The 21,494-nt window shown below is 38.7% G+C and overlaps 1 long non-coding RNA gene across 3 annotated transcripts in view; it reads left to right on the plus strand.

Annotated features, from left to right (window-relative positions):
- LOC146889827 (uncharacterized) overlaps positions 1 to 21,494 on the plus strand; it is a 39,397-nt gene that overhangs the window by 6,331 nt on the left and 11,572 nt on the right. The window contains exons 3-4 of one of the 3 annotated variants that reach the window (XR_014999718.2): positions 10,509 to 10,706; positions 13,327 to 14,860. The exons of 1 other annotated variant lie outside the window; for it this stretch is intronic. This is a non-coding gene — a long non-coding RNA (uncharacterized LOC146889827). Of the gene's footprint in view, positions 1 to 10,508; positions 10,707 to 13,326; positions 14,861 to 21,494 lie in introns of those variants that run through there. One more of the 3 variants, XR_014999719.2, reaches the window with a different exon arrangement.

Genomic DNA, 21,494 nt, shown 5'->3' on the forward strand with positions numbered 1-21,494 from the left:
GGCGCAGATTTTGTTTTAATTATTTCTGTGTTTTTATTTCTGTTTATTTTACTTAGGGTCTGTTGACTTTCTCCATCAGTTTTTTTAAAAAAAAAAAAAAAGAAATCAAACTAGGGCTGGTGGTGGTGCATGCCTCTAATCCCAGCACTTGGAGAGCAGAGACAGAAGTATCTCTGTGAGTTCGGGGTTAATCTGGTCTACAGAGTGAGTTCCAGAATGGCCAGAATACAAAGAAACCCTGTCTTGAAAAATAAAACAAAACAAACAAAAAAATAGGAAAAACTTCACCTATATGCTGTTGGAACTCCTTCAGTCAATAGCCTTGAAGATGCCAGCCCACTTCGGGTGTGGTCTCATGTTCTATAGATGCAGACATAAAGCTTAAGTGGGCCTCTTGGTGGCTGGATTTGGTTCCCCACTCACACAGTGCCCCACTCACACAGAAGACTGCTGATCAGTGCTTTTCCTGTGAGTGTTCCCTGAATAAACAAACCTTTATTATACTCCATTCTGGCCTAGTGTGGGACTATGTTATTATAAATTGCAACAGGTTGGCACCCACGGGGAACCCAAGTTCACTCTACTACCGAGACCTGCCCAGAAAGTCTGCAGCCTTCTCCCACCCTGTGCCAATATTTTGTAAGTCAGCCATTGGGAATAATACATAAACAATTTCCTAAAACTATAATTTACCATTATACAGATGAATTTTGCTATCTGCTTCAAATGTAGATACTTTAGAAAGAATGTTTGAAGTAAAAAAAAAAAGTTTTGCCTAAATGGGGATTACAAATTGTTCCTGAAAAATTATAAAGAAGTACCTAGGTTATAAATAGGTTTACAGATAATTAGAACACAAAAAGCACAAATTAGGAGAGATTGATTGTGGACTATTAATGACTTTCAAAGATTTGCTAGGAGACATTTCCAGTCTACGACCCACTGTTGGGATAACACCTGATCTAATAATTCATTTAAACAAAACCTTAGATGGTGACAAAGACTCAAATAGTCCCAGGGAATTAACAGCTGAGACTGAGAAAGAATCGACATTGACTAAAGAGAAATTACAGGAGGTACATGTGGATGGGGTGGATCTTTTTTTTTATAAAAGTTTATTAATTTATAAAAGTTTCCATTTCCGCCCCTCCTCCCAATACCCTCCCACTCCCCCCACTCCCTCTCCTCCTCCCTCTCCATCCCTAAGAGCAGTCAGGGTTTCCTGCCCTGTGGGAAGTTCAAGTTCCTCCCCACTCCCTCCAGGTCCAGGAAGGTGAGCATCCAAACAGACTGGATCCCAAAAATCCAGTTATGCAGAGGAAACAAGTCCCAGTGTCATTGTCAATGGCTTTTCAGAAAGACCCCGAGTCAGCCACATTCAGAGAATCTGGTGGGATCACGTGCTCGTTCAGTCCCAGTCCAATTGGCCTTGGTGAACTCTCATTAGATCAGTCCCCTTGTATCAGTGGGTGAACGCACTCCTCACAGTCCTGCCTTTCTTGTTCATGTTCTCCCTCCTTCTGCTCCTCATTTAGACCTTGGGGGCTCAGTCCAATGCTCCAATGTGGGTCTCTGTCTCTATCTCCATCCATCGCCAGATGAAGGTTCTATGGTGATATGCAAAATATTCATCAGTATGGTTATGGGCCAAGGCCGGTTCAGGCACCCTCTCCTCTATCCAGAGAACAATCTGGGGATCTCTCCTTGGACCTGGGATCCGCTTTATAATCAAGTCTCTTGTAAACCCTAAAATGACTCCCTTAGTTGAGATATATACTTCCCTGATCCCATATCCATCCTTCCTCCCTCCCCCCATCCCAATCCCCTGAGCTTTACCCATTCCTCCCCTACTGCCTTCTTTCTAACCCTCTCCCCTTCCAACAATCCCCCCACCCCCCCCATGCACTCGAGGTTGCCTGGCCCTCTTGTCTACTTCCAATCTCCAGGAGGATAACTACATGATTTTCTTAAGGTTCACATTCTTATTTAGCTTCTCTAGGATCACGAATTATAGACTCAAAGACCTTTAATTATGGCTAGAATCCACATATGAGTGAATACATACCATATTCCTCTTTTTGGGTCTGGCTTACCTCACTCAGTAAAGCGTTTTCTATGTCCATCCATTTGCATGCAAAATTCAAGATGTCATTGCTTTTTACCGCTGAGTAAAACTCTAATGTATATATGTTCCACACCTTTTTTAACCATTCTTCTATTGAGGGGCACCTAGGTTGTTTCCTAGCTCTGGCTATTACAAATAGTGCTGCTATGAACATAGTTGAACAAATGCTTTTGTGGTATGATAGGACATCTCTTGGGTATATTCCCAAGAGTGGAATTGCTGGGTCTTGAGGGAGGTTGACTCCCAGTTTCCTGAGAAACCGCCACACTGATTTCCACAGTGGCTGCACAAGTTTTCATTCCCACCAACAATGGATGAGAGTTCCCCTCTCTCCACATCCTCTCCAGCTTAGGCTATCATTGGTGTTTTTGAGTTTAGCTAATCTGACTGGTGTAAAATGATATCTCATAGTTGTTTTGATTTGCATTTCCCTGATTGCTAAGGATGTTGAGCATGACCTTAAGTGTCTTTTGGCCATTCGAAGTTCTTCTGTTGAGAATTCTCTGTTCAGATCAGCACCCCATTTTTTAATTGGGTTAATTAGAGTTTTAGTGTCTAGTTTCTTGAGTTTTTTGTATATTTTGGAGATCAGGCCTTTGTCTGATGAGGGGTTGGTGAAGATCTTCTCCCAGTCCGAAGGTAGCTCTTTTGTCTTACTGATGGTGTCCTTTGCTTTACAGAAGCTTCTCAGTTTCAAGAGGTCCCATTTATTCATTGATTCTCTTATTGTCTGTGCTACTGGGGTTCTACCTAGGAAGTGGTCTCCTGTGCCTATGTCTTGTAGACTACTTCCCACTTTCTCTTCTATCTGGTTCAAAGTGGTCAGATTAATGTTGAGGTCTTTAATCCATTTGGACTTGATTTTTGTGCATGGTGATAGATATGGATCTACTTTCATTCTTCTACAGTTTGACATCCAGTTACGCCAGCACCATTTGTTAAAGATGCTTTCCTTCTTCCATTGCCTGCCTTTAGCCCCCTTGTCGAAAATCAGGTGTTCATAGGTGTGTGGGTTAATATCCGGGTCTTCTATTCGATTCCATAGGTCGACTTCTCTGTTCTTATGCCAATACCAAGCTGTTTTCAATACTGTAGCTGTGTAATAGAGTTTGAAGTCAGGGATGGTTATACCTCCAGAAGTTCCTTTATTATATAAGATTGTTTTGGCTATCCTGGGTTTTTTGTTTTTCCATATAAAGTTGATTATTACTCTCTCAAGGTCTGTGAAGAAGTTTGATGGGATTTTGATGGGGATTGTATTGAATCTATAGATTGCTTTTGGTAGAATTGCCATTTTTACTATGTTGATACTCCCAATCCAAGAGCAGGGGAGATCTTTCCATTTTCTGGTATCCTCCTCAATTTCTTTCTTCAAAGACTTAAAGTTCTTGTCAAATAGGTCTTTCACTTCCTTGGTCAGAGTTATCCCAAGATACTTTGTGCTATTTGTGGCTATCGTGAAAGGTGAAGTTTCTCTGATTTCCCTCCCTGCTTCTTTATCCTTTGTGTATAGGAGGGCAACTGATTTTTTTGGAGTTGATCTTGTATTCTGCCACATTACTAAAGGTGTTTATCAGCTGTAGGAGTTCTTTGGTAGAGTTTTTGGGGTCATTCGTGTGCACTATCATATCATCTGCAAATAATGAGAGTTTAATTTCTTCCTTTCCAATTTGAATCCTCTTGATCCCCTTATGTTGTCATATTGCTATTGCTAGAACTTCAAGCACTATTTTGAAGAGGTATGGAGAGAGTGGACAGCCTTGTCGTGTTCCTGATTTCAATGGAATGGCTTATAGTTTCTCTCCATTCAGATTGATGTTAGCTGTCGGCTTGCTGTAAATAGCTTTTATTATATTTAGGTATGATTCTTGTATCCCCAATCTCTTCAACACCTTTATCATAAAGGGATGTTGAATTTTGTCAAATGCTTTTTCAGTATCTAATGAAATGATCATATGGTTTTTTTTCTTTCAGTTTATTTATATGATGGATTACATTGATAGATTTGTGTATGTTGAACCAGCCATTCATCTCTGGGATGAAGCCTACTTGATCATAATGGATAATTTTTCTAATGTGTTCTTGGATTCGGTTTGCCAGGATTTTGTTGAGAATTTTTGCGTCGATGTTCATGAGTGAGATTGGCCTGTAATTCTCTTTCTTGGTTGTGTCTTTATGTGATTTTGGTATCAGGGTAACTGTAGCTTCATAAAAAGAGTTTGGCAATGACTCTTCTGTTTCTATATTGTGAAATACCTTAAGGAGTATAGGTATCATCTCTTCTTGGAAGTTCTGGTAGAATTCTGCATTGAAACCATCTGGCCCTGGGCTTTTTTTGGTCGGGAGGTTTTTGATAACAGCTTCTAATTCTTCGTGACTAACAGGTCTATTTAGATTGTTCACCTGGTCTTGATTTAACTTTAGCAAATGGTATTTATCTAAAAACCAATCCATTTCTTGTACATTTTCCAACTTTGTGGCATATAAACTTTCGTAGTAAGATCTGATGATTCTCTGAATTTCCTCTGTATCTGTTGTTATGTCCCCCTTTTCATTTCTGATCTTATTAATTTGAGTGTTCTCTCTCTGCTGTTTGATTAGTTTGGCTAGGGGTTTGTCAATCTTGTTGATTTTCTCCAAGAACCAACTTTTTGTTTCGTTGATTCTTTGGATTGTTTTCTGTGTTTCTATTTTGTTGATTTCAGCCCTCAGTTTGATTATTTCCAGTCTTCTACTCCTCCTGGGTGAGTCTGCTTCTATTGTTTTCCAGAGCTTTCAGGTGTGCTGTTAAGTCTCCAATGTGTGCTTTCTCTGTTTTCTTTAATTGGGCACTTAGTGCTATGAACTTTCCTCTTAGCACTGCTTTCATAGTGTTCCATAGGTTTGAGTATGTTGTGTCTTTATTTTCATTAAATTCAAGGAAGACTTTAATTTCTTTCTTTATTTCTTCCTTGACCCAGGGATGATTCAGTAGCTAGCTGACTGTTCAACTACCACGCGTTTGTAGGCTTTCTGGTGTTCGAATTGTTATTGAATTCTAACTTTATTCCATGGTGATCCGACAAGACACAGGTGGTTACTAATATTTTTTTGTATCTGTGGAAGTTTGCTTTGTTACCCAGTATGTGGTCAATTTTCGAGAAGGTTCCATGAGCTGCAGAGAAGAAGGTATATTCTTTCCTTTTTGGGTGGAATGTTCTATAGATATCTGTTAAGTCCATTTGATTCATTACCTCTAGTAATTCTCTTATTTCTCTGTTGAGTTTCTGTCTGATTGACCTGTCCATTGGTGAGAGAGGTGTGTTGAAGTCTCCTACTATTAGTGTGTGTGATTTGATGACTGCCTTGAGTTCTAAGAGTTTTTCTTTTACATAAGTGGGTGCTTTTATGTTAGGGGCATAGATATTCAGGATTGAGACTTCCTCCTGATGAATTGTTCCTGTTATGAGTATGAAATGTCCATCTCCATCTCTTCTGATTGATTTTAGTTTGAAGTCAATTTTGTTAGATATTAGAATGGCCACACCCGCTTGTTTCTTAGGTCTGTTTGCTTGGAAAACCTTTTCCCAACCCTTTACTCTGAGTAGATGTCTATCTTTGTGGGTTGAGGTGTGTTTCTTGTAAACAGCAGAATGTTGGATCCTGTTTTCGTATTCAATCTCTTAGTCTGTGCCTTTTTATAGATGAGTTGAGTCCATTAATATTAAGTGATATTAATGACCAGTGGTTGTCAATTCCGGTTATTATTTGTGTGTGTGTGTGTAGTAGAGTTTGTGTGTTTCTCTTCTTTGAGTTGTGGTTGTGAAGGGTCACTAGATGTCTGGGTTATTGTAGGCAGTGTTGGCAATGTTGGATTCCTTGGGTTGCGATTTTCCTTCTATTACTTTCTGTAAGGCTGGATTTGTGGCTACGAATTGTTTAAATTTATTTTTATCCTGGAATATTTTGTTTTCTCCGTTGATAGTAAACAATAGCTTGGCTGGGTATAGTAGTCTGGGTTTGCATCCATGCTCTCTTAGTTTCTTCAGTACCTCTATCCAGGACCTTCTTTCATGGTTTCCATAGAGAAGTCCGGTGTAAGCCTGATAGGTTTGCCTTTATACGTTACTTGACCGTTTTCCTTTGCAGCTCTTAATATTCTTTCTTTAATCTGTATGTTTTGTGTTTTGATTATTATATGGCAAGGGGATTTTTTTTTTGATCCAGTCTATTCGGTGTTCTGTATGCTTCTTGAACCTTCATAGGAATATCATTCTTTAGGTTGGGAAAGTTTTCTTCTATAATTTTGTTGAATATATTTTCTGGGCCTTTGATCTGCAATTCTTCTCCTTCTTCAATCCCTATTATTCTTAGATTTGGTTTTTTTATTGTGTCCCAGATTTCTTGAATGTTTTGTGAAGAGAATTTGTTGTATTTGCCATTTTCTTTGATCAGAGCGTTTATTTTCTCTATGGTATCTTCAGAATCTGAGATTTGTTCTTCTATCTCTTGTATTCTATTGGTTATGCTTGATTCTGTAGTCTCTGTTCGTTGACCTAGGTTTTCCATATCCAGCCGGTTCTTGGTTTGTGTTTTCTTCATTGCCTCCATTTCAGTTTTCAATTCTTGAACTGTTTCCTTTACCTGTTTGATTGTTTTTTCTTGGTTTCCCAGGGTATCATTTACGATTTACTCATTTCTTCAAACTTTTTGTTATACTTCTCATCCATTTCTTTACTCATTTCTTCAAACTTTTTGTTATACTTCTCATCCAATTCTTTACGGGAGTTCTTCATATCCTGTTTAAGGGACTCTAATGCTTTCATAATGGCACTTTTTTCCACTTCTCTGGATTAAGGTGTTCAAGTCCTTCTATTGTAGGGTCGTTGGGATCTGGTGTTTTCGGGTTGTTTTTCAGATTGTTGGAGGAGGTCTTGCCTTGGCGTCTGCCCATCTCTTCCTTCAAATGCTCTGTATTAAATCTTCTGGTACCGGGTCAGGTTCCCTTGTTGGGTAGGGACTTCACTGACAGAAGGCCTACCTTTTCTCAGGCAGGCTATTGAAACACAGGCACTCCCTCCTTCCAGGTTGCGCCTACAGCCCAGGCCCAGTGTGCAAGGCAGCTGAGCTGGGGAAATTTTACGGCCCCCCTCCAATGGCTGTCTGCTCGAAATCAGTGTCCCTTGCTGGTCAGGAATGTTGCTGAGCTGCCACAGGGCCCACCCGTCCTCAGGCAGGCTTTTAAAACACAGGCTGGGGTGGATCTTAACTGCATTCTAGTTATATTGCTTTCCAGAATTTCACTACAGGAATGTTAATGCAGAGGGAAGACATTATCTTAGGATGGATTTTTTTAAACCACATAAAACAAGTAAAAAGCTAAAAACTTATGTGGAAAAGGTCTCTGAATTAATTATAAAAGGAAAATTGAGACTTCATAAATTAGCAGGAATAGATCCAGAAGAGATTGTGGTACCTTTTGCTACTGATTAAATTAAAAAATAGCAGGACAACAATGAACCCTGGCAAAGAGCTTGTGCTATTTTTTTTTAATTTTTTTTTAGGAAAGTTTAATACCAACTATTTAAAAAGTGAGAGAATTAACATTATAAAGAGAACTACTTGGATCTTTCTCCGTATTTTATGTGACACACCAATACCTGGAGTCCATCCATTCTATACTGATGCAATAAATCAGGAAAGGCAGGCTACATATCAGAAGGTTTAAGTAAAGTGGAACAAAGCCCTTATAATTCTGTTCAAAAGTCAGGATTATATGCTATTCTCACAGTACTAAGGGATTTTAAAGAACCTCTCAATATAGTTACTAATTCACAACATGCAGAAAGAGTTGTCTTGCATATTGAGACCTCTGAATTTATACCAGATGATACAGAGTTGACATCATTATTTATTCAGGTTCAAGATATAATTTGGAATAATTTGTTCCATAAACATAACACACATCCAATCCCATATGGGTCTTCCAGGTCCTCTAGCACAAGGTAATGCAGAAATTGATCTATTATTGATTGGAAATATGTTAAAGGCCTCAGAATTTCATAAAAACATCATGTCAATTGCAAAGGTTTAAAGAAAGAGTTTTCTATTACATGGCAACAAGCTATGGAGATTATAAAGAGATGTTTGTTACTTGTTCTTATTATAACCCTACCTGCAGGGAGTAACCCAAAGGGTACTCAAAGGAATGAAATCTGGCAGATGGATGTGTTCCACTTTGTAGAATTTGGAAAAATAAAATATATACACCACACCATTGAAACCTATTCAGGTTTTCAATGTGCAGCTGCTTTGAGCTCAGAAAAGACTGATTTAGTAATCACACATTTATTAGAAGTCATGGCCATCATGGGTATACCTGCACAAATAGAGAGACAATGGTCCAACATATGTATTTAAGAAAATGAAATAGTTTTTTGTTTATCATAATATAAAACATATTACAGGTATACCAAACAATCCTACATGTCAGGCAGAAAGATCAAATTGATCTTTAAAGGATATGTTTAACAGACATAAAGGGATGGAAGATTGCATAACACTTTGTTAACCTTGAATTTTCTTAATGTTAATGAGAAAGAAACAATGGCAGCAGAGAGACATTGGATAATAGAAAGAACTTCTGAAATAGTCAACCAGTACATTTTAAGGATGTGTTGACCTCAGAATGGAAACCAGGGGATGTGTTACATTGGGGAAGGGGTTTTGCTCTTGTTTCCACAGGAGAAGAAAAGCTATAGATACCAATAAAGTTAATAAAAATTTGGTTTGCAAAAGAGAAATCTCTTGAGAAAGAGAAATGACAGCTCATTCACAGAGGTGACAACCATACAGATGGTAAGGACACACCATAAGGATTGGGGCAGGGTTCTGATCTTATCTTTTAAAAAAAATAGCCATCTTCAAAAAGTCAAGAGACTTTGGATATCTAGATGCCTAAAGAAGAAAAGATAGCTATCCAGAAAGAATCACGAAGCTAAGAGAAATCTGACTTATGGTACCATATCCTCTGCAGGGTAAAATTTCATTACCTTAACATATATATACTTCTCAGTATAATAATAAGCCTAAATCACTTAAATATCAAAACTGGCTTTGGAGTTGGACAATGACTATCTTTTAAATCCAAGCATGTTGTTAAAAGAAAAATTCCGAGTTTTTATCTCATACTAGGAGCCATATGGTATGGGACAGATAAAAGAATTTAGAAAAAAATTTACTTCTCCCCATACCTATTTTTGTCTCTATCATACCTTTTTTGAATATATGTCTATATGAATAATGTTTAAGTTTTCCACAATTAACAATAAATTTTTCTGCAGTAATCTTTAAAGTTTCCAGAAAGAATTTGGGGCCCCACAACCATGATTCCACCTTGTTGATATGACATCACAATGCTAATAGTACTACTTTAAGATCAGTTTTGGATACAAGCTGCTCAAAATGATTTCAACTTGATTAAGCTGAGATGGTACATCTTCTTACAACATTCTGGTCAGAACTTCAAATAAGAACTTCAGAAAAACACTACTGACTACTCAGAGACTATTTGCAATTATACCAGACAGTAATCTTGAAACTTAATTATCATTTTAGTTTTTACAGGATCCCGTGGAAATAACACCATCCCCATAACAGCTGGACATTCTAGAGAACAATGTCCCCTTTCCCAGTAAAGTTTGTCCTCAGAGTTAGAGACATCTATTAGGGATTGATTATAAGTAGCATAGGGTTAGGGTTTTGGGTGGAAATTAAGTAGGCTCAGAGATCTCTTTTGAAAAAAAAGAGGAATTGGATGGGATAATAGGTAGATTAGTGTGAGCTTATTCACACTAATAATAATAGTAATAGTAAGAATACTTGTATTATTTATAGATAATTTACATTGGTATAGATTTTTGTACATTGATACAAATTCAAATTATATTTGTTATGTTGAATATGCTCCTATTTCTTTTTGTAATATTTGTACACCTATGCAAAGTTATTTTGTCATATTGTATGCATGCATGTTTCTACCTCTGCTTAAGATATTTTGCACAGTGATGCAATTTTAGGATATAGTTATCATGTTGCACTATACACTTCTACTTCTGATCAAGATACTTATACATTGTTTACATTTTGAGGTCATTATCCTCATTTGCTGCACAGTTGTTTAAAGATAGTTTAATATTTTAATATGAAGCCTTAGTCTTTAAGCTATTTAGGTATTAAGAATTATAGGTCAATAGTCATTCATGTTTGTCATACTTATAATTAGACTAATCAGGTTCTTTAGATGCAGAGATTGTATTCTGCATAGATAGGCGATCTTCAACCACTTCTAAGAACTGTAGAGTACAGAATCCAAATAACTTAGAATTCTGTTGATGTGAGACAGGATTGCTTCTGGCAATACCAATCTATTCCCAAGAGATGTTGGACACCAAATACACTCCACTTGGAGCTTGTTTTCTTCTTGGAAAAACTGGTCTTTGGGCAAAGAACTGCCTCTGTCTTGACTACTGACAAAATGCATGGTGTTGGGATTGAACAAGCAGGATACAAGCAAAAAACCTGTGAAACTTGCCAAGACAGGGTAAGATGGTTTTAAAATTTTTCCTGCCTCTGAAAATGGTCTGACAGTTAGTTACTCTAGGCCTTAGCCAAAGTTGGTTGCCCCAACTTACAAATGAGAATTTGGGTGATTGCCTAAGTAGACAATTGTCTCTGTCATTTCTTGCTCCTTTTGGAAGTTGCTTGATTACACTTCCTATTTACTCAAATAATATTATTTCCCTTATCAGGTCCTTGATGGAGTTGAAGACTAGATAGTCCTAGTTACTTTCCTTTCATTACTTAGCCAAGCCATTTGTAATGTAAGACCTAGACTCCCTAGGATAGGATAACTATTGAAACATTTAGCACATGTTTCTTGCTTGATATTGTTTATGCTGGTTGTAATTCTAATTTTTTTAAAAATATTTATTTATTTATTATGTATACAATATTCTTTCTGTCTCTGTATATGCCTGCAGGCCAGAAGAGGGCACCAGACCTCATTATGGATGGTTGTGAGCCACCATGTGGTTGCTGGGAATTGAACTCAGGACCTTTGGAAGAGCAGGCAATGCTCTTAACCACTGAGCCATCTCTCCAGCCCGTAATTCTATTTTTTATACTTGATATTTGTTCTTATTGTATGTAGTTTTGTATTGGGTTTGGAACTCTCTTATTTAGATAAAAGGGAGAGGTGCTTTGGGAACTCCTTCAGCCAATAGCCTTGAAGATACCAGCCTACTTTGGGCATGGTCTCATGTACTATAAATGTAGACATAAAGTGTATGTGGGCCTCTTGGTGGCTAGATTCTGTTCCACTTGCCTGCTCATGCCAAGGACTGCTGATCAGTGCTTTTTCTGTGGGTCTAATAAACTTTTATTATACTTCATTCTGGGCTAGTGTGTGACTATTTTGTTATAAATTGTAGCACCTATATTTTCTTAAATACATTTTGATATTCCTTTATGTGTTTGGCTCTGTTTCACAAGTCTTCAAGGTCCTATCTATTCAGGAAAAAAAAAGTTGGTTATGGTCACACTTCCTTGTAATTGAGGAACTCAGACTTGACAGATGTGTATTTAGAGTTTGAGTCAATCCTGGACTGCACAGAAAGCTCAAGAGCCATGCCAGCTAATAGGGATCCCTTATTGTTAAAAGCAAAGCAAATGATGAAGATGTAGTTCAGTGGTTTCATCTCCAAAACTATAAAAACAAGATCGCTATTGTGCTTGATTTTGAATATGTGATTGTGTGTGTGTGTGTGTGTGAGCGCATGTGTATGTGTGTACATGCAGAGACCACAAGTTGATGTTGGTGTCTTTTTAAATTGTCCTCCATTTTACTTTTGAGAAACAGTGAATACTGGGTTGACCAGATGGCTGACAAGTCCCAGGGCTCCTCTAGTCTCTGCTTCCTTGTTTAATTCAGGTCCTCATCCTTGTGTGACAAACATATTAACATATGAGCCATGTCTCCACTTCTCTTTTTGTTGCTATTGACTCCACCAATACATTTCTTTTGACTCCAGCTATTACATTCTTTAGCCTTGCTATTTTAGTTCGTATCCTTCTTGAATTTTGTTTTACTCATTATCTTTTCCTTTAGATTATTTTAATGTATATTTTTTAATTTGAAAGTCTTTCTTGTTCGATGTTAGCATGTTTTGTTTCCTACTGACCATACATTATGATTTCTACTCTTTATTTCTACTAGCTGTAGTTTCCATGTTTTTAGTTAAAATAGAATTATATCACTTTCCCTCCTCCCTTTCTCCTTTGGCTCCTCCCAACTGCCTTCCCCTACACCCTTCTCATGCTCATCTCAAATTGATCATTACAAATTATATTTATATATGTGTATTTATATATATTTATATTGCTGGCCAATACAGGGCTGATCACTACTTTGCACTGGACAACCAATAGGCTCATCCCTGGGGGAGGCTAATTTTCCTACTTGCAGCAGTCATTAGTCATTAGTTGCCTGTAGTTCTTTGTTTAGAGTGGAACCCCACAAAATTTCCTCCTTCCCCATTAATGTGTCATCAATATTGACATTGTTCCAGTCTGTTTATGGACCCATTTCTAGGAGACACTTCACAGCAGAATTGTCTCCTCTTCAACGATTTTCTCTGAACCACAGATGCAAGAGCTGTGATATAGACATATCCATTGGTGCTGGGCTTCCCATGATCTATTAACTCTGTATTGTGTCCAGCTGTGGTTTTCTGTGATGGTTTTCATTTGCTCATTTGCTGTGGGGAGACTTCTTGGATGACAGTTGGTAGCTACACTTATCCAGGAAAGGTGGCTCACAAACATGCTAATTAATGTATGGGAATGTTTTGCTTGTATGTATGATTGACTGTCCACCACTTGTGTGCCTGGTGCCTGAGGATGTTATAATAGGGGACTGGATCCTAGCTGGAGCTATAGACCATTGTGAGGCACTGTGAGGGTCCTCTGGAATAGCAAGGATTTTTTTTAAAAGATTTTAATTGAATTACATTTCTTTTCTCCCCCTCCCCCCAAACCTTACTATATACCCTTCCTCACCCTCCTTCAAAGTCACGGCTTGTTTCCCATTGCTATTGCACGCATGTATGTATCTATTACTAAATATAACCCATTTAGTCCATATGTTATTTGTATGCTTTCAGGACTGGCCATTGGCACCGGAAAACCAGTTGATATGTTCTTCTCTGGAGACCGCCTCTCCTCCTCCCAGCTTCCCTCAGTTGCCTACAGTTCTTTGTGTAGGGTTGAGTCCTCCTGGGCTTTGCTCCACCCACTTTGGCACGTGCATCTGTGCCAGTGCATGTTTGCCCATCAGCAGTATGCTGTGAGACTGTCTCCTACCAATAACAGAGGCAAGTGCTCTCAACACTTAACTCTCTTCAAACCTTGATTTCTGTCCCTAAATAACATTAATTCTTCGTAGTAGGCAGGCTAGTTACTAACTAGTTCCTTAATCTTTATTAAGGCTGTTTTTCTTCTTAAGATGTAGGCATAGGCCCTGTTGATGGTTTCTCTCCTAATGCCCAGGCATTTAGGAGTTTCGGTGGAAAGCTGAGTTCTTTGTAAAGTTCCTGTTTGGTCAGATGAACTCCAAACTGTCTCCTTTGCGCTGAGCTGCTGCTGAAAATACTTGAGGCTTAACAGTTATTTTCCCCCATAGTTCCTGTTCTGTGTAGAGTTTAGGAAGAAGCCAAGACCTTGGAACTTGAAGGTAGATGCTTCCTTCAAATTTTTGTGGCTACTATAATGGAACTATCATTTTAAAATTTCCTCCCTTGGTAATTAGCTACTCGGACTTTCCTAGACTATGAGACTCCTTCTCCTGAAGCAGCACCTCCATTTAAACCTTCTGAACACGCAGATTATTATGACCACAACTAAAGATCCGAGTGCCTTCAGCTGTTTCTATTTTATACCTAGATACTTCATTACAGTGATTTTGAGAGCTTTTACAGTAAATTTTTTTTTTTCCGTTTTACTTTTTTTTTTTGAGACAGTTTCATGCAGCTGAGGTCAGTCTGGAACTCAGTCTACAGCAAGCATCACCATGAACTTCTGATCCTTCTGTCTCCATCCCAATTGGGATTACAGGCATGAATCACTATGCTTGACAAATTTATTTACTTAAAATATAAACTTTTTAAAAGACAGGGTTTCACTGTATTGTTCCAGCTGGCCTGAAACTTTGCTACGTAGACCAGGCTGACATTAAACTCACAGAGATCTGCCTGCAGCTGCCTCCCAAGTGCCTAGATTAAAGGGAAAGGCCAGTGTCACTGTACCCCATATACCCTTGTTCTTTTAAATTAGCAAATAAAAACGATGGATTTCCACATCATTGCTATGCTGCATGTAGGGTCCATATCTTCCCCCATAAGACGGTCGAGGATGAGAACTGAAAGAGTATAGGGATGATGCACCGCTTGGAAGGGTGGCAGGAAAATTAACTGTACAGATATAGAGATTAAATTGACCAAAACATGTTTTATTACATTTATTGATATTACAAATGGCATCATACATTGTAAATGCAGTATCTGTTTATACACTATACATTCATCTATATTGTGAACCATGACACTGAAATGGTAAGTGTCAGAGACCGAGGGTGCAGCTGAGCGGGTGAGTGCTTGCCTACCGTGTGAGGCCCTGGGGAAGAGTCATAGCACCTGAAAAGAGAAGGTCCCCAAACCATGAATTTCATGAACAAGAGCTATGTGCTCAAGTTAAATTTTCCATTTTTTTTTTTTTTGTTGTTGCTTTTCAAGTTTAAACTTCACGAGACAAAGCTTGTGGCTTTAGGGATGGAAGGGTTATTCTTGGCTCCGAGGAGTATAATCTTTGACACTGCTCACAAAGAATGAGAGTATGATCAAGGTTAATGTCACACGCCTTCCATTCTCACCCCAGTTTCAAGATGCCGCTTTAGAATTTTGGTAGAAAAATGAACAGAACTTTTGTTAAAGAAGGACCCTCCATTTTCTAAAAAACAAAGGTTTTTCCTCAAAGTACGCCAGCTAACTGCTTGTCTGGGCACTGGTTCCAGGAATGGGTCATGAGTCTGTCTATGTGAAACACCGGCATGAATATTGCAACTTACAAAGGACTTGCAATACAACTTGACAGAAGTTTCCCTCCATCCACCATGTGGGTCCAAGGATGGAATTTGGGTCATCAGGCCACTAGCCTTACTCGCTAGCCATCTCACCAGTCCTTGTTGACAATTTCCCTCTGTCATCTAAAAGTTTTCTAAGGTCACATCTAGATGACTGGGGCAAACAAGCCACAACAAAGTCTCCAAAACTGAAACCAGAAACCAGAATCAAGTAAGCCACTTTCTCCTCTTTAGGTAGCTATTCTAAGCAAAGAAATGTTTGGGGTATCCCTCCCTCAGATTAAAGGGCTATTCTTGGCTGTTTACAGCCAGGGGTGTCTATTATTCCTAGAAATGAGGGCCACCACACAAATGGAAATTGAGGTTGCTCTCTGATAGAAACAAAAGATAGCAGCAATGTTGTCTTTATTGGAACAAAGAATTCCTTACAGTAAAAATTCCTAGACGAATTCCACACCAAGTAAGAACCATTTAATAACCACTTACTATATGCTCTATTTTACTTTGAGTTCAACATACCCCTTCCTGAAAAACATATAATACAGATAGCATTTCATAAGAACTAAGGAGTAACAAAGCTGCAAATCCATAAAAATACAAATGAAAGCCTAAATGTTATTATGTGGAAAGATTACAGAGACACAGGGCTTCTGACTCTAGAAAAGTTAATTCAAGTGAAAATCAACATACATGTTTCATAAATGTTCTGAATTTAAAATGTTGGTGCATCTAGCATTTAAGCCTTCCTCCCCCCGACACACACACACAGGGGACACAAGGCATTCCCAACCATATACTATCTTTTAATGCACACTCCAAAGGGTATCTACTTTTAAAATTTAAAACATGTACTCAGTAGTACCAAAAATAAAATCAGAAGGACACGGATGCTTGAGAAACTTTGTGTGTGCTGGGGACTTAGGCCAAGTGCTCTACCACTGAGCTACATCCCCAGGCTGCATTTTCTGTTCTGAGACAGGTTCTTACCAAAGTGCTCAGTCTGGCCTTGAATTCAGTCTGTAGCTTAGAAGATTCTTAGATTTATGACCCTTTTGCCCCTGCCTCGGCTTCCTGAGATGGGAGTACAGGCTTGCCTTGAGAAAATGTCTTTTTGTAACAGTTATATACAGAAACTCTATACCCTATAGCACTATATTCTATCAGGTGTAGTGGGAGAAGACAGACTCATGAGATATAGCCAGAGTGGCCAATGATTCAACAGATGAAGTTTGGGGTAGCTATGTCTTAAGGAAGAAGTGTGGAAGTTTACCTGGTAGCAGATAAAGCAGACCATGCAAAGAGAATGCATGGGACAAGCCCTAGATGGTAAAACTGTGGAATGCATTCGAGAGAAGGTAAGAAATGAGCTGGGGGCAATTCTTACCTTTCCCTCAAGCACCATTTTAGCAGATGACATGGCTCAAGCAATGGTCATCCCATGACTTTGTTGTTTCCTTAGTAATAACACCCTTTGCACTCTTCACAAAGCTTAAGACAATCTAAATCTTCTTATCATTCTTAGGGGACTTCGTTCATGCTGGGGCTGATGACTTAGGAGCATGAGGAATGTGGATTCCACACCAATCTTCAACAACCAAACTGTACACCCTATGAGAAATCATTGATTGGCTAAGCAAACTGTCTTCTAATTAACTTTTCAGTCTAAGTATTCTTTGATGGAAATTCTTGACTCGCCCTATTTTATAAATCAAGAAAATGATAGAGATGATCACAGAGTGATAGGCCCGAACTCTGGTAGTTTAACTCTCTGTCTAAATGTGGAGAGGTTTAATGATCAAGTTTGTATCTAACAGACTGAGCTGCTGAGCACCTCAATATTTTTGGCTGCTTCTGAGTATGTTTTTGGGGATGAACAATAAAACATGCAATGAGTAACTACCCCCCTCCATACCTCCCTGTTGAGTCTCACCCTAATTGAAGGCCAGAATGGAACAAAGATGTTACCACTTCCTGTTTCATCTGAAGAACTCTTGCTTGGTTGTCCTGAGCTGTCTCCCTGGCTTTTGCTTGCCTCTGAATTCAAATGGAAACAGACGCTTCTTGATCTCAAGTGTGCTGGCTTTTAGGCTTTGATACAATCTCTGGTTTTCCTGGCTGTCATGCTTCTGGATAGTGATAGGAACTACAACCATTCTTGGGTCTAGCTTGATGATTGTGGGTCTTTTAGAAATTCTCAGCTTCCTTCACACGAGCCAATTCCTGGTAGTGATTGGGCTGACCCATACAATCCTAGTGAGCAGACCTTTCCAAAAATGGAGTTTCTATTAAAGGCTGCCATTCAGGAACGGTTACGCTACAATGGTGAAACCTTAATGATAAGGCTGGGACTTTATAAAAAGGGACACTAGACGGTCTGTTCCCTACTCTCTTGGCCATAGGAGTCTTTATTAAAAATAAGCACACTTGAGATGAATACAGAGAAAGTTGCCATCACTGAGATAAGGTTAGGATATGCACATTTTAGAAAAGACTGTTGTCCTGTTCCCAGTTTTACTGTTTTACTTTAATGTAGGACCTAACTATGGCTAGCAACAAATCTGAATGAAGGTTATAACAGATGAAATCAATGATGTTTTCCACTAGATTATATAGATGAAGTTATGTGGTATGGGGGGAATGGGGGAGAATTCAGCAAAATAAATACTTTTTAAATGCAGAATAGTCAACTGCTCATACAATGTAAACAGTTAGAATATTTGATTTTGTGCATATTAAAAATGTAGTCTTGGGGCGGGAGAGCTGGCTCAGCAGTTAACAGAGCACGTCCTGCTCTTCCCAAAGACCAACTCATTCGTTCTCAGCAGTCACGTCAGACAGATCACAAGCATCTACAGCTCCAGCTCCAGGGCACCACAGCCTCTTCTGCTATCCAAGGGCACCTCGCATGTGGCTTACACTCTCACATACACGTAGATAAAAATTCTTTAAAAATGTAGTCTAACTTTATAGTGTTATACTAATTAAAATATCATTTCTGAAGAGACAGTTCTATTTTTAGCATCTTTGCAGAATGACATTAACTAAAATTTTGGCAAGGGGACTAAACCTCAACAAGCCAACGCTAAAATCCATCTGACTGACTTTTCTCTCTACCTTCAAAACTCTTGTCCAAAATATTATAACTCAATTTTTGAGTAGTTTATTCTACTTTTTAATTCCCACCACTATAGGATGTTTCAACTACTCTGCCTAGCTGAAATGCCCTGAAGCAGAACTGAGAAATAATTAGATCATGGTACCATAGAGGTTATGTTTTTCAATGCTTATAATTACTAAAAATACTACTTGGATTGTGTTTATTAGCCATTTCTTTAAAGATAAAAACAATATATCCAGCTTTATATGACTATGTCATCTAAACTATTTAGCAATTTCTCCTCTAATTTATAGTAGATATGAATTAAACACAAAGCATACACATACTGAATTAAAATGTCCCAAATCTAGAATGCCTAAGAAAAATAGTTTTCCCATTAGGAAAATCTGGCCACGACACAATATATAACACCCATCTGCAGCTGCAGAACCAAGGGCTCATTTATTCTCTATCTTCTGGTCAAGTAGTATTTAAGAGAATTACCTGAAAGCATCAGGAGATTTTCAAGAGAAGCTACTTCAAATTTCAGACAGGATAAATTATTCAATATGAAAAAAATAAATTTTGCTATAAAGTAAAAAATATAAAGACTGCCCTGTTCTTTGGCTTCAGAACTAAGTTTTCATTTGACCACTTTTCTGACCTTCCGGAGGATCCGACTCCTGAATGGGACACAAGATCTCCCTACAGTACTACCTTAGCTAAACTGGCAAGAGGATGCCCATTTCATCCGCACTGTGCGCCAGAGCACATAGGCAGGCAGCCATGAAACAACAGCCTGAAGAAGGCTGGAAAGCAGGGAAACGGCCTAAAAGCCAGCCATGTACCAGTACTAACAGTACCAGTAGTGACCACAAATCCCTCCTCAGGCGGACACTCCCATCCTCACTGTCTCTGATAGTCTGGCTTCCTTCTTGTTGGACAGCTTCACCTCACCTCAGCTCATAAGAAAAGCACTGCCCTCATGTAATACCCAATTTGGTATTAGCTGACTTTATGCTGAAATTTTGGTCTTAGCTGGTTTTCTTTATGCTGAAATCAATGTTTTGTGTGGTTCTTAATACCTGGTTGTCTGGAAAGTAAGGATAAACACAGAACTACTAAAAATCAGATTATAAGCAAAAGCCAGAATTACATAAAGCACCAGGCTGCAGTTTTTTTCATAGAGATCATTTAAATATAAATATACGGGCCAGTGAGCTAGCTCAGTGGGTAAAGGGACTTTCTAGGAATCCCTGAAGACACAGATGGACCTCTCTGGCCACCCTATGCTCGCTCAACATGGTACACGGTGCCCTTCACCCAACTAGTAAAACACACTAAGGTGAGATGGCTCAGCAGGTAAAGGCACTTCCATCGATCTTGGGGAGCCACATGGTAGAGAGGAGAACGTAGTCCTGCTTGCTCAAGCTGTCCTCTGACCTCCACACATGTGCCATGACACACACACAAGCACTCTCCTTCCGAAATGAGACATGATAAAAGATTTACAGGTGAAGTTTAAAAAAAAAGGACTCGACATTCAGGGTTGAATTTGATGAAATGGTTTATGTAATATATCACAGAATATTTAGCATTTAATCAAAATAGTGAGTAACGTAAATAAGTTGATAAAGTTCATTTTGGAAAGAAAAGTTAAGTATACCAGATGATACTCTTCTAACTAGAGGAGGAGAAAAGGGTATTTTTGGAAGCAAAGTTATCTAGCGCCACTTCCCATGCAGATAGAGAGATCAGTAACAAGTACCACATTGTTCATGAGACTCTTCCCGATGGAAGACAAGGTGATCTCATTGGAGTTCTCTGGTGAGAAAGGCACTGTGACACAGCGAGCTGGCATGCGTCACTGTAATACAGCGAGGCAGGTATGTACCACGGTGACACAGCGAGCTGGCAGGTGCCACTGTGACACAGCGAGGCGGCGTGCTTTGAGGGCTGAATGCTGACTTTACCGCATAGGAACTGTGAAATGAGGACTTTGTTTACAACACACGTATGGGAGGTGAGGACGATGACCGCTCCTACCACACAGCTTTTGTGGGACAAAATGTGATGATGTACATAAACACTCGAATACAGTGGCTGGTTTAGAGTAAGCCTCAATAAACAAAGGCTATTATTGTCATCAGTATTTTATAGGTGAAGAAACAGACTAAAAAGATTAAGCTCAAAGTCATGATTACTAACAGGCAAAGTTAGAAATAGAATTCTAATGTAAATATATTCCTACTACCCTGTATTACCATATGGACATCTCCTTTTAATTCTTTTTATGCTACAAAGCTTATTTTTGTAAATGAAGCTATCATTTCAGATTCAATGGCACTGACAGCACTCTTGATTTAAAATTTTTCTTTTTAGTAGGAAGGAAATTAATAGCAGGCATTAAAAGGATGTGGTCTTAGTCAGGGGGATGGTGGTGTCCATCTGTAATCCCAGTACTTGAGAGGCCTAGGCAGGAAGATAAAAGACTTGGAGCCTGGCCTGGGATATAGGCCAACCTCAGATCCACTCAAAAACTAAACCAATCAAGTAAATAAGCAAAAGAAACTAGTCTCTTTGGAAAATCATGGTGGAGACTATAATCTAGGTATACAAGAAGTTAACATTGACTTCTAAAACTTACAAAAACAAGAGAGAAAAAGAGAGAGGGAGAGAAAAAAGAAAAATCTCATGGGGAGAATGAATGCATGCTCAAAAGGCAGGCAGAAGGCTGTGCAGTTTGCTTATTGAATATGTACATTAAACAGACAAGAGCAGCCCAAGTCTAACATCCTGGTAGGATGTGACTCACTCTGTACCTTGTACTAACCGTAGTGTACTGTAAATACATCTATGCAGAGAACAGGGAATTTACTTTAACGGTTCCAGGGTAAGAAATAAAAGACTAAATAAGGCCTTCAACAGCTTTATTGAAATCTGTATAAATAAACATGCACATTTCAAATGTAAACTCAAGTGAACCCAAGTGCTGACAAAATATTAACCTCTGTCATGCAGGAGGTTAGCTTACATAAAAAAAAAAAAAAAGGAACGAGGAAAAGAAAAAAAAACAAAAAAGAAAGAAAAGAAAAAAT

This window comes from Myodes glareolus, chromosome 26, assembly GCF_982192425.1.
Source record: "Myodes glareolus chromosome 26, mMyoGla1.1, whole genome shotgun sequence".
NCBI classification, from domain to species: Eukaryota; Metazoa; Chordata; class Mammalia; order Rodentia; family Cricetidae; genus Myodes; species Myodes glareolus.